A 12,151-nucleotide genomic window follows, 5' to 3' on the forward strand; every position below is an offset into this window, starting at 1 on the left:
GGGTGATCGTGGACAGACTTACCAAGTCTGCTCACTTCCTACTAATCAACACTCGATACTCAACTGAACGATTGGCGAAAATCTATATTCGGGAAATCGTCAGACTCCATGGAGTGCCGATTTCGATCATATCTGACCGTGACCCAAAGTTCACCTCTCACTTCTGGGAGCAACTACAGAGAGCCCTGGGGACAAAACTCAAGTTCAGTACAGCGTTCCATCCCCAAACAGATGGGCAATCAGAACGAACCATACAGACTCTTGAAGATATGCTAAGAGCCTGTATGCTGGAATGGAAGGGTGATTGGGATTCCCACCTAGCATTGGCTGAATTTGCTTATAATAATAGCTATCATGCTAGTATTAGGATGGCACCATATGAAGCCCTGTATGGACGATGGTTGATATTTTGGAATGCTCTTTTTTAAAACAATTATTTTCAATAAAACTTTGGAAAATCGTCAACCAAAAATATAAAAACCGACTTTCCACAAAGTGGTAAGTACGGGTCGATCCTCAGGGAACAGGAATTAATAACTACAATTCTAGAAAATTTAATTTATTAATATCAAATGGCAATCTACAATTATAAAGTGAATACAACTACAATTAAGCACTAAAAGAACACTAAACAAGCATTCAGTCTTCTGCTCCACACCAAGGATATTTCTGTCTTTTCGCCATTTAGAGAATCTTCTCACTTGTATAATAACCCTGGAAACTAAATATGCTTTTCAACCTTTTGGAAGATCCGACGACCGGGGGGGTGAAGAAGAGCGGACCGTGGCTGGATGTAGACGTCTTCTACAGTTCAAGGATGCTGTACTTCACCAAAAACGGCACCTATTGCAGCTGCTACACGTTGGAGATCCACCGATGATGGCATGTGAGCCGATTCGCGATCGGAGGGTGTAGAAAGCCGGATGGAGGTAGGGCCGGCTCACCTTGGTGGTGTGTTGCGCACTCCCGCCCAAGGTTAATGGTCTCCACCTCTGCTACACCTGCAAAAGTACAGAAAAATGGTGAAAAGACAGCAAGGAATAAGAAAGAAAGGAAAAGAAACCAAAGAAAGCTTGAAAATATGCTTGAAAATCAAGCATAGGTCGATCTTCAATGGCCAACACTTGGGGAAGATGGAGAGGAAGGAGCTGCTGCTGTAGAGTCACTGTAGGGGGCGTCCAAACACAGCCAAAGACGCCTAGGGTTCTTGAAAAAAAACTATTTATAGTTTTGACATTTTTCAGAAAGAGTGTTAAAAAATAAAATATTGCTAGGCGCCACTTTCTGGGGGGGTTTTAGAAAAACTTTTTGAAATGAGTATGGATAGGTGTGTGGGTTGGGTTTTGGGCTTTCTAAGAGTTGATCCAAGGTCCAATTGACCTAATTGGGTCGGATATGGATCCGATCCACCTCGAAATCCGTAACGAAACACTGAAATAGCCATAACTCTCTCATTTTAACTCCGATTTTTCTGAAATTCGAACCATAGCCCCTTACTATCAAAACACATCTAAACATGGGTTTAAAACCTTAAACTTGATACAAAACGCATGAAAAACTTGTTTACATGATGTGCATTTCATGCATCATCAAATACCCCCATGCTTGAATGTTTGTTAGTCCCTTAACAAACCCTAATCATGATATGCACTGAAGACAAGAAATGCTAAGCATGAATGCATAATACTACCTCACTTTCGTAGGAATCACGGTTGCATTTAGCGTATGCAACAAGCCCTTTTAAACCCCTAGCTTACACTAGTGGACGAGTAAGGTCTCGTGAGGGTTTGCAGCGATGCTACCCACAAACATCAATAAAATGCAAGGATGATCTTTCAAAAATATTAGGCTCTTAAGAATGCAGTCGTAACAAATATTTCATGTAATTGACATTCTCAAAACAAGTTTAAAAATCTCATGCCTCCACAGTAAAAATTCTTTTCCTTCACTTTTCTAATATTGTAGCTAGTTCATGATTTTTCTCCGAAAGTCAAGTATTCTCATGTTTTACTCATTTATTCTCACTTGTATATTTTCTGCACAGTAATGCACATATATACTTAAGCAATGAAAATTTTCTCATTCAGCACATTCTTTTTCTTTCATTTTCAACTTTTGATCTCTTGCGCATTCTTCTCATATGAGCACTATTTCGAATAGTCAGTTTTCGTGACCCGTGTAGCGAGCTTTGGGTCAGTGACTCCCAAGTCGGCCGACCTTAGGGCACTAGATACAGAGTATCCCTCAGACTTAATTGCTCGAGTCACTAGACCTTCTATTCTAATAGTTTACGTATAGTCTTCCTCTTGTCATGTGCAATGTCTCTATCTCTTAGGCTTTCTATGCAGTCCATGTAACAAGCTTTCGAACCGGTGGCTCCCAAACCAGCTGGCTTTGGGGCACCAGATGTAAAACACCCTTCAGATTCTACTTACTCGAACTACAAAGGCCACAGATATCGACTTAGACAAGAGATGATCTCCTTCGTTATCCTTTTCGTTAAGATACTCAAGCACTTCATCTCGTGTCTGAGTTCTACTACTAGGATTCACAAAGACATCAACAACTAAACGTAACTCTATTCTTTTAAACTCATTTTTCAAACCCATCTTTCCATTGCTTATTTCTTTCACAAAACATACTGTGCATACTTATACAAAAGTGATTCAAAATTTTCTAACAATCAAATACTATCTTTTCTTTGAATTATCTCATAAACAACTACTATATTTGATTCAGTTCAGAAAAAAAAATTTATGGGGCTTAAAAAATTTTTAAACTGTTAGATTATGCCAAAAACAATCATATATGCTACACTTTGTTCTTAAATGCCTACTTTGATTACCAGTCATACAAAAAAAAAAAAAAAATTTGTGTATTTTTGTGTGCATGCATCTAAACCACCCCCCCATGCTTGAATGACACTGTCTCTAGTGGCATACAAAATGAATAAAAATGTAATGCAAATGCACATTAAAAGACACTAACAAAAATATGGGAGAAAGGATAGATACAACCTGATTTGCTCTGAGCTTTTGAAGTTGATTTTCCTCTGATTCTTGAATTCTTTGAAAACTCTTCTCTGTACCTGGTAATTGATACACTAATTGTTAAGTTCATCCTGCATACATCAAAACACAAATTAGCACATGTGAAATGAAATACTAAATAAATAAAAACTCTGAAATGAAAAATAAATAATGTACATATGATACATCCCTCTGGTCGAATCTTCATGCCTTCGTGAGATGCACTATCTCACACTCACCATCCTGTAAGGCATCTGAAATGAATGGCTTCAGTCTTTGCCCATTTACTTTGAATGTACCTTGGGTCATAGGATCGAATAATGTCACTGCTCCATGGGGAAATACTTCTTTTACAATGTATGGACCTGTCCATCTCGATCTTAACTTCCCTGGGAATAAATGTAAACGAGAATTGTATAGCCACACTTTCTGATCTGGCTCAAACACTTTTCTGACAATATGCTTATCATGAAATGCTTTTGTGCGAGCCTTGTATAATTTGGCATTCTCATATGCATCATTCCTGAGTTCCTCTAATTCTGAGAGCTGCAGTGCTCTCTCTTTGCCAGCCTGGGTGAGGTCAAAATTTAATTTCTTGATAGCCCAGTACGCTCTATGTTCTAACTCGACAGGAAGATGACATGCTTTCCCGAATACAAGGCGATACGGGGACATGCCAATGGGAGTCTTAAATGCAGTTCTATATGCCCAAAGTGCATCATCTAAGCGCTGGGACCAATCCTTGCGGTCCGGACGAACTGTCTTTTCTAAAATTCGCTTAATCTCCCTATTGGACACTTCAACCTGTCCACTAGTCTGCGGATGATATGGAGTGGTGAATCTATGATTGACAGAATATCTTCTCAGCAGAGAAGCTATCTGAACATTCCTAAAATGCTTGCCACCATCGCTAATCATCGCACGTGGCACTCCAAAACGACTGAAAATGTTGTGCTTAATGAACTTAAGCACTACTCTGTGATCATTGGTCTTGGTGGCCACAGCCTCGACCCACTTGGACACATAATCAACCGCCACCAGAATATATAAATTTCCGAATGAGGGCGGAAATGGTCCCATGAAATCAATGCCCCAAACATCAAAAATTTCGACTATCAAAATCGGTAGCAAGGGCATCATGTCCCTCTTGGACATGTTTCCAATCTGCTGACATCGCAGGCATCGCCTACAGAACTCATGAGCGTCCCTGTGGAGTGTGGGCCAATAAAATCCTGACTGCAAAACCTTTGCAGCCGTCTTCCTACTACTAAAATGCCCTCCACAGGCTAACGAATTGGAAAAATTCAAAATGGATTGGTATTCCTCCTCCGGAACGCATCTCCTAATGATCTGATCTGCACAGTATTTGAACAACTCCGGTTCATCCCAATAATAGTGCCTCACCTGAGATAGGAACCTCTCACGCTCATTCTTGTTCCAATGCTCAGGTATTTGCCTCGAAACCAGATAGTTCACAATATCTGCAAACCAGGGTAACTGCGATGTACTGACTGACATGATCTGCTCATCGGGGAAAGAATCACTGATCGGTCTCTGATCCTGCGTAGTCTCCACGATCAGTCTGGAAAGATGGTCTGCTACTACATTCTCGCTTCCCTTCTTATCTCGAATCTCGAGATCAAACTCCTGTAGTAGTAGGACCCAACGAATTAATCTCGGTTTGGTGTCTTTCTTATTCAACAAATATTTCAATGCAGAATGATCAGAATAGACAACCACCTTCGAACCGAGTAAATAGGACCTAAATTTATCCAATGCGAAAACTACCGCAAGTAGTTCCTTCTCTGTCGTAGTATAATTCATCTGTGCATCAGACAGAGTTCTACTCGCATAGTAGATCACATAGGGCTTCCTATCAATGCGTTGTCCTAGAATGGCCCCCATAGCATAATCAGAAGCATCGCACATAATCTCAAATGGGAGAGTCCAATCTGGAGGTCTCAAAATAGGTGCAGTAATCAAGGCCTCTTTGAGAATCTCAAAGGCCTTCATACAATCCTCACCGAAAACAAAGGGCTGGTCTTTCTCCAATAACGTGCAAAGCGGTCGAGAGATTTTGCTGAAATCTTTTATGAACCGCCTGTAAAATCCCACATGCCCTAAAAATGGTCGAATCTGCCTCACCGAGGTGGGTGGAGTCAAACGAGAAATGGATTCCACCTTCGCTCTGTCAACCTCAATACCACGCTTGGACACAATGTGTCCAAGTACAATCCCCTCCTGGACCATAAAATGGCTCTTTTCCCAACTCAGGACGAGATTGGTCTCCACACACCTACTCAGTACTCGAGCAAGTTTGTGTAGGCAATCTTCAAAAGAAGAGCCATACACAGAAAAGTCGTCCATAAAAACTTCCATCACATCATCAATCATGTCCGAGAAGATAGCAAGCATGCACCTCTGAAAAGTAGCCGGGGCATTACAAAGCCCAAAAGGCATACGTCTAAATGCGAAGGTGCCATAAGGACATGTAAACGTGGTCTTCTCTTGGTCGTCAGGATGGACAGCTACCTGATTGTATCCTGAATATCCGTCTAGAAAGCAGTAGTAGCACTGTCCTGCGAGTCGCTCTAAGATCTGATCAATGAATGGCAATGGGAAATGATCTTTCCTAGTTGCCACATTCAACTTCCTATAATCGATGCAGACTCGCCATCCTGTAGTGGTCCTCATCGGAATTCTCTCACCCTTCTCATTCTCAACCACAGTGAGTCCTGACTTCTTCGGCACAACTTGAATCGGACTGACCCACTGACTATCAGAAATAGGGTAAATGATTCCGGCATCCAACCACTTCACCACCTCTTTCTTCACCACTTCCTTCATGTTGGGATTTAGCCTTCTCTGCATATCCTTAAATGGCTTGATTTCCTCATTACAATGGATCCTATGCATGCAGAATGAAGGATCAATCCCCTTTAGATCCGCTACTCCCCATCCAATCGTTGCCTTGTGCTCTCGAAGAATAGTCAGCAATCTCTGTTCCTGTTCCTCAGTGAGCAAGGACGAGATGATCACAGGCAGAGTCTCATCATCTCCGAGGTATGCATACTTGAGTGAATCCGGTAAGGGTTTCAACTCAAGTTTCGTAGGCGACTCGATCGACGATTTGGCGGGGGTCTCCGCAAGTGGTGGAAGAGGTTCCCTGACTGCTCCCCAAGGTGGTCTCTCCGACGACACTCTAGACACATCTACACTATCTAAACCGCTATTCTTCTCTATATGGTACAAATCTAAAGAATCCTCAGTAATGTACAACTCGGGCTGCTCCTCCACTAACTCCTGTGCAATGTCTACATGAAAGCAGTCCATGTCTCCTGCTGGTCCCATCGCGGCATTGAAAATATTCAGCTTTACCTTCCTATTGCCAAATGAGAGATCCATGGCTCCAGTTCTACAATTGATGCACGCATTGGCAGTCGCCAAGAATGGTCTGCCTAAAATAATCGGAGTCTGGTGCTGGCTGTCTACTCCTTCCATATCAAGGATAATGAAATCGACTGGAAAATAAAAGTCATCCACTTTAACTAGCACGTCCTCCAAGACACCTCTCGGTACCTTGACGGAACGATCTGCCAGTTGAAGTGTAATCGGAGTCGATCTCATCTCCCCTAACCCGAAAGAATCAAAGAAATATCCGGGCAGAATGTTCACGCTTGCTCCAAGATCGAGCAATGCGCGTTCTATCCGGATGTTCCCTATAGTACAAGCAATGATAGGTGCTCCAGGGTCCTTGAGCTTGGGTGGTGTCTGATGCTGAAGTACTGAACTCACCTGCTCAGTCAGATGGACCCTGTTAGGAACTCGCTCTCTGGATTTCCTCTTTTGCGTACATAGCTCCTTCAGGAATTTGGCATAAGCCGGCACCTGCTGAATAGCATCGAGCAAAGGTAGGTTGATCTGCACATGCTTGAAGATATCAAGCATGTCCTGGATCTTCGCACCTTGCTTCCCTCTATAACCAGGAGACTCTAATGCTTTGGGATAGGGTGGTGGGGGAATATACTCTGCTGGCTCCTCCTCTTTGCGAGAAGGCTCACTCCTATCCTTCTTCTTCTCTGAGGATAAAGATGATGAAGGTGATGATGGGGATGGGGATGATGATTGAGCCGACGTAGGTGAAACAATGGTCTCTGGCTCCTCTATCTTCTCTCTACTCTCAACGTGATACTCACGTCCACTCCTCAAGGCCATAACTGATTTAGCCTGCTGCTGTGTCTCAGTATGAAATAGGCCTCCAGTCATCTGGTCCTTACCCTTCGGGTTCATGACAGCCTGACTCGGCAATGTACCCTCGGGTCTCCTACTAATAGCCTCAGCTAACTGTCCCATTTGCGACTCTAACTTCGCAATGGACTGCGTATGTGAGCTCAAAATCTGGCTACACTTCTCGAAGGCGTTCTGATTAGAGGTTTTCACCTCTTGGAATGCCTGGAGAAGTCTCTCCTCAAAAGATGTCTGCGGGGCAGACTCCTGCTGAATCGGGGAAGGAACTGAAGAAGAAGAAGACTGAGCATAGTTCGGTCTTTGAAATGGCTGAGTAAAAGATGGCTGCCGAACTGGCTGAGAGGAAGAAGGCATCTGTATAGAAGACTGTGGATTCTTCCATGAAAAATTGGGATGGTTACGCCAACCCGGATTATATGTCGATGAAAATGGGTTATTTGGCGGTCTGACGTAACCCTGAGCTGCCTGAACTTGTTCTTAAACAAATTCAGGGTACTGAGCTGCTGAAGGGCACTCAGTGATCTCGTGTGCCGGACTGGCACAAAGAGTACACACCTGCTGTGTAGTGGATGGTCCTGAGAGAAGCTGGTCCAGCTTCTGAGCAATCATGTCTACTTTACACTGTAGTGCAGTAGATGGACCAATCTCAAGAACGCCAGCTTTCTTCTTAATGCTGGGTGTGGCTCTATCAGAATGAGAGCTCGAAGCATGGTGGAGTGAATTCTCGGCCAATGTATCAAATAGCCTCCATGCTTCGTCCTCGCTCTTCAGCATGAATGTCCCACCGCATGAAGAGTCGATCATCTGACGATTCTTGTCAGACAATCCATCATAGAAACTCTGCACCAGTTGCCATTTTGGCACCTGATGATGGGGGCATTTCCTGAGGAGATCCTTCATTCTCTCCCAGGTCTCATGAAAGCGCTCACCATCTAGCTCTGAAAAGCTAGTGATGGCTCTACGATATTGGTTCGTGCGACCAATGGGAAAGTATTTCCGAAGAAACTCCTGTTGCAACTGATCCCAGGACTCTATTTCTACAGAATCTAAGGACTTTAGCCAATACTTGGCTTTGTCCTTCAATGAAAAAGGGAAAGAGTCAACCTCAACGCATCATCATCGAAATTCTGTATCTTAACAGTAGAACAGATTTCGAGGAATTCATCTAAGTGTCGGTAGGGATCCTCATGACTAAGGCCATAAAAGGATGGAAGCATTTGAATAATGCTGGCCTTAATCTCATAATGTGGCGCTCCTACATCGGGTCTCCGAATGCAGGATGCCTGAACATAGTCTGTGGGGATGAAGTATTCCCGCAAGGGGCGTGAAAGAACTAGGGGTGGAGGTGGAGGATCCATGTCAGCCATTGTTGCCGAACTTCGATGAGAATGTAAAATTCTCTCTGGGTTGTCAACAAATGGGTGTAATGGGGTTCCTAGACCTCGTCGACCCTGCATACACTGGTACTAAGACCAGATGTAAGCAAACGACCTAACTAAAAAAATTAAACTAGCACAGATACTAAAATGTAAATAAGCAAATAACAGTAACTAAAAACAAACAAATATGCTATATAGCTATGTCAGAATTCTATACTAAATAATTAAATAACAAAGTAAACTATTCTAAAATGCTAAAACAAATAAATACAGGAAATCACAAACTATGTTTTTCTAAAACCCACCTGTCTAATCGCTCCTTGCAGAATGATAATTAAGTGAATCCTAAAAAGAACAATATGTGAATCCTATATTTACTAACTATGTTAATCCTATATTCACTTACTAATCCTACTAACTAAAAAGAAAACAACTAATTAACTAACTAAAACAAAATAATAATAAATTAAACTCTAAGAAATAAAGTAATTAATTCGCCGTTCCCCGGCAACGGCGCCAAAATTTGGTTGATATTTTGGAATGCTCTTTTTTAAAACAATTATTTTCAATAAAACTTTGGAAAATCGTCAACCAAAAATATAAAAACCGACTTTCCACAAAGTGGTAAGTACGGGTCGATCCTCAGGGAACAGGAATTAATAACTACAATTCTAGAAAATTTAATTTATTAATATCAAATGGCAATCTACAATTATAAAGTGAATACAACTACAATTAAGCACTAAAAGAACACTAAACAAGCATTCAGTCTTCTGCTCCACACCAAGGATATTTCTGTCTTTTCGCCATTTAGAGAATCTTCTCACTTGTATAATAACCCTGGAAACTAAATATGCTTTTCAACCTTTTGGAAGATCCGACGACCGGGGGGGTGAAGAAGAGCGGACCGTGGCTGGATGTAGACGTCTTCTACAGTTCAAGGATGCTGTACTTCACCAAAAACGGCACCTATTGCAGCTGCTACACGTTGGAGATCCACCGATGATGGCATGTGAGCCGATTCGCGATCGGAGGGTGTAGAAAGCCGGATGGAGGTAGGGCCGGCTCACCTTGGTGGTGTGTTGCGCACTCCCGCCCAAGGTTAATGGTCTCCACCTCTGCTACACCTGCAAAAGTACAGAAAAATGGTGAAAAGACAGCAAGGAATAAGAAAGAAAGGAAAAGAAACCAAAGAAAGCTTGAAAATATGCTTGAAAATCAAGCATAGGTCGATCTTCAATGGCCAACACTTGGGGAAGATGGAGAGGAAGGAGCTGCTGCTGTAGAGTCACTGTAGGGGGCGTCCAAACACAGCCAAAGACGCCTAGGGTTCTTGAAAAAAAACTATTTATAGTTTTGACATTTTTCAGAAAGAGTGTTAAAAAATAAAATATTGCTAGGCGCCACTTTCTGGGGGGTTTTTAGAAAAACTTTTTGAAATGAGTATGGATAGGTGTGTGGGTTGGGTTTTGGGCTTTCTAAGAGTTGATCCAAGGTCCAATTGACCTAATTGGGTCGGATATGGATCCGATCCACCTCGAAATCCGTGCCCAAACACTGAAATAGCCATAACTCTCTCATTTTAACTCCGATTTTTCTGAAATTCGAACCATAGCCCCTTACTATCAAAACACATCTAAACATGGGTTTAAAACCTTAAACTTGATACAAAACGCATGAAAAACTTGTTTACATGATGTGCATTTCATGCATCATCAAATACCCCCATGCTTGAATGTTTGTTAGTCCCTTAACAAACCCTAATCATGATATGCACTGAAGACAAGAAATGCTAAGCATGAATGCATAATACTACCTCACTTTCGTAGGAATCACGGTTGCATTTAGCGTATGCAACAAGCCCTTTTAAACCCCTAGCTTACACTAGTGGACGAGTAAGGTCTCGTGAGGGTTTGCAGCGATGCTACCCACAAACATCAATAAAATGCAAGGATGATCTTTCAAAAATATTAGGCTCTTAAGAATGCAGTCGTAACAAATATTTCATGTAATTGACATTCTCAAAACAAGTTTAAAAATCTCATGCCTCCACAGTAAAAATTCTTTTCCTTCACTTTTCTAATATTGTAGCTAGTTCATGATTTTTCTCCGAAAGTCAAGTATTCTCATGTTTTACTCATTTATTCTCACTTGTATATTTTCTGCACAGTAATGCACATATATACTTAAGCAATGAAAATTTTCTCATTCAGCACATTCTTTTTCTTTCATTTTCAACTTTTGATCTCTTGCGCATTCTTCTCATATGAGCACTATTTCGAATAGTCAGTTTTCGTGACCCGTGTAGCGAGCTTTGGGTCAGTGACTCCCAAGTCGGCCGACCTTAGGGCACTAGATACAGAGTATCCCTCAGACTTAATTGCTCGAGTCACTAGACCTTCTATTCTAATAGTTTACGTATAGTCTTCCTCTTGTCATGTGCAATGTCTCTATCTCTTAGGCTTTCTATGCAGTCCATGTAACAAGCTTTCGAACCGGTGGCTCCCAAACCAGCTGGCTTTGGGGCACCAGATGTAAAACACCCTTCAGATTCTACTTACTCGAACTACAAAGGCCACAGATATCGACTTAGACAAGAGATGATCTCCTTCGTTATCCTTTTCGTTAAGATACTCAAGCACTTCATCTCGTGTCTGAGTTCTACTACTAGGATTCACAAAGACATCAACAACTAAACGTAACTCTATTCTTTTAAACTCATTTTTCAAACCCATCTTTCCATTGCTTATTTCTTTCACAAAACATACTGTGCATACTTATACAAAAGTGATTCAAAATTTTCTAACAATCAAATACTATCTTTTCTTTGAATTATCTCATAAACAACTACTATATTTGATTCAGTTCAGAAAAAAAATTTATGGGGCTTAAAAAATTTTTAAACTGTTAGATTATGCCAAAAACAATCATATATGCTACACTTTGTTCTTAAATGCCTACTTTGATTACCAGTCATACAAAAAAAAAAAAAAAATTGTGTATTTTTGTGTGCATGCATCTAAACCACCCCCCCATGCTTGAATGACACTGTCTCTAGTGGCATACAAAATGAATAAAAATGTAATGCAAATGCACATTAAAAGACACTAACAAAAATATGGGAGAAAGGATAGATACAACCTGATTTGCTCTGAGCTTTTGAAGTTGATTTTCCTCTGATTCTTGAATTCTTTGAAAACTCTTCTCTGTACCTGGTAATTGATACACTAATTGTTAAGTTCATCCTGCATACATCAAAACACAAATTAGCACATGTGAAATGAAATACTAAATAAATAAAAACTCTGAAATGAAAAATAAATAATGTACATATGATACATCCCTCTGGTCGAATCTTCATGCCTTCGTGAGATGCACTATCTCACACTCACCATCCTGTAAGGCATCTGAAATGAATGGCTTCAGTCTTTGCCCATTTACTTTGAATGTACCTTGGGTCATAGGATCGAATAATGTCACTGCTCCATGGGGAAA

General features: G+C 41.3%; 1 non-coding gene across 1 annotated transcript; it reads left to right on the forward strand.

Moving 5' to 3' along the window:
- Nucleotides 1-8,139: 8,139 nt before the first annotated feature.
- On the forward strand, nucleotides 8,140-8,242 carry LOC149849059 (small nucleolar RNA R71). Its single transcript, XR_016426510.1, has one exon. It is a non-coding gene; the product is annotated as a small nucleolar RNA R71 (small nucleolar RNA).
- Nucleotides 8,243-12,151: the final 3,909 nt, after the last annotated feature.

This window comes from Nuphar pumila, chromosome 1 (genome assembly GCF_984573655.1).
Source record: "Nuphar pumila chromosome 1, dmNupPumi1.hap1.1, whole genome shotgun sequence".
NCBI lineage: Eukaryota > Viridiplantae > Streptophyta > Magnoliopsida > Nymphaeales > Nymphaeaceae > Nuphar > Nuphar pumila.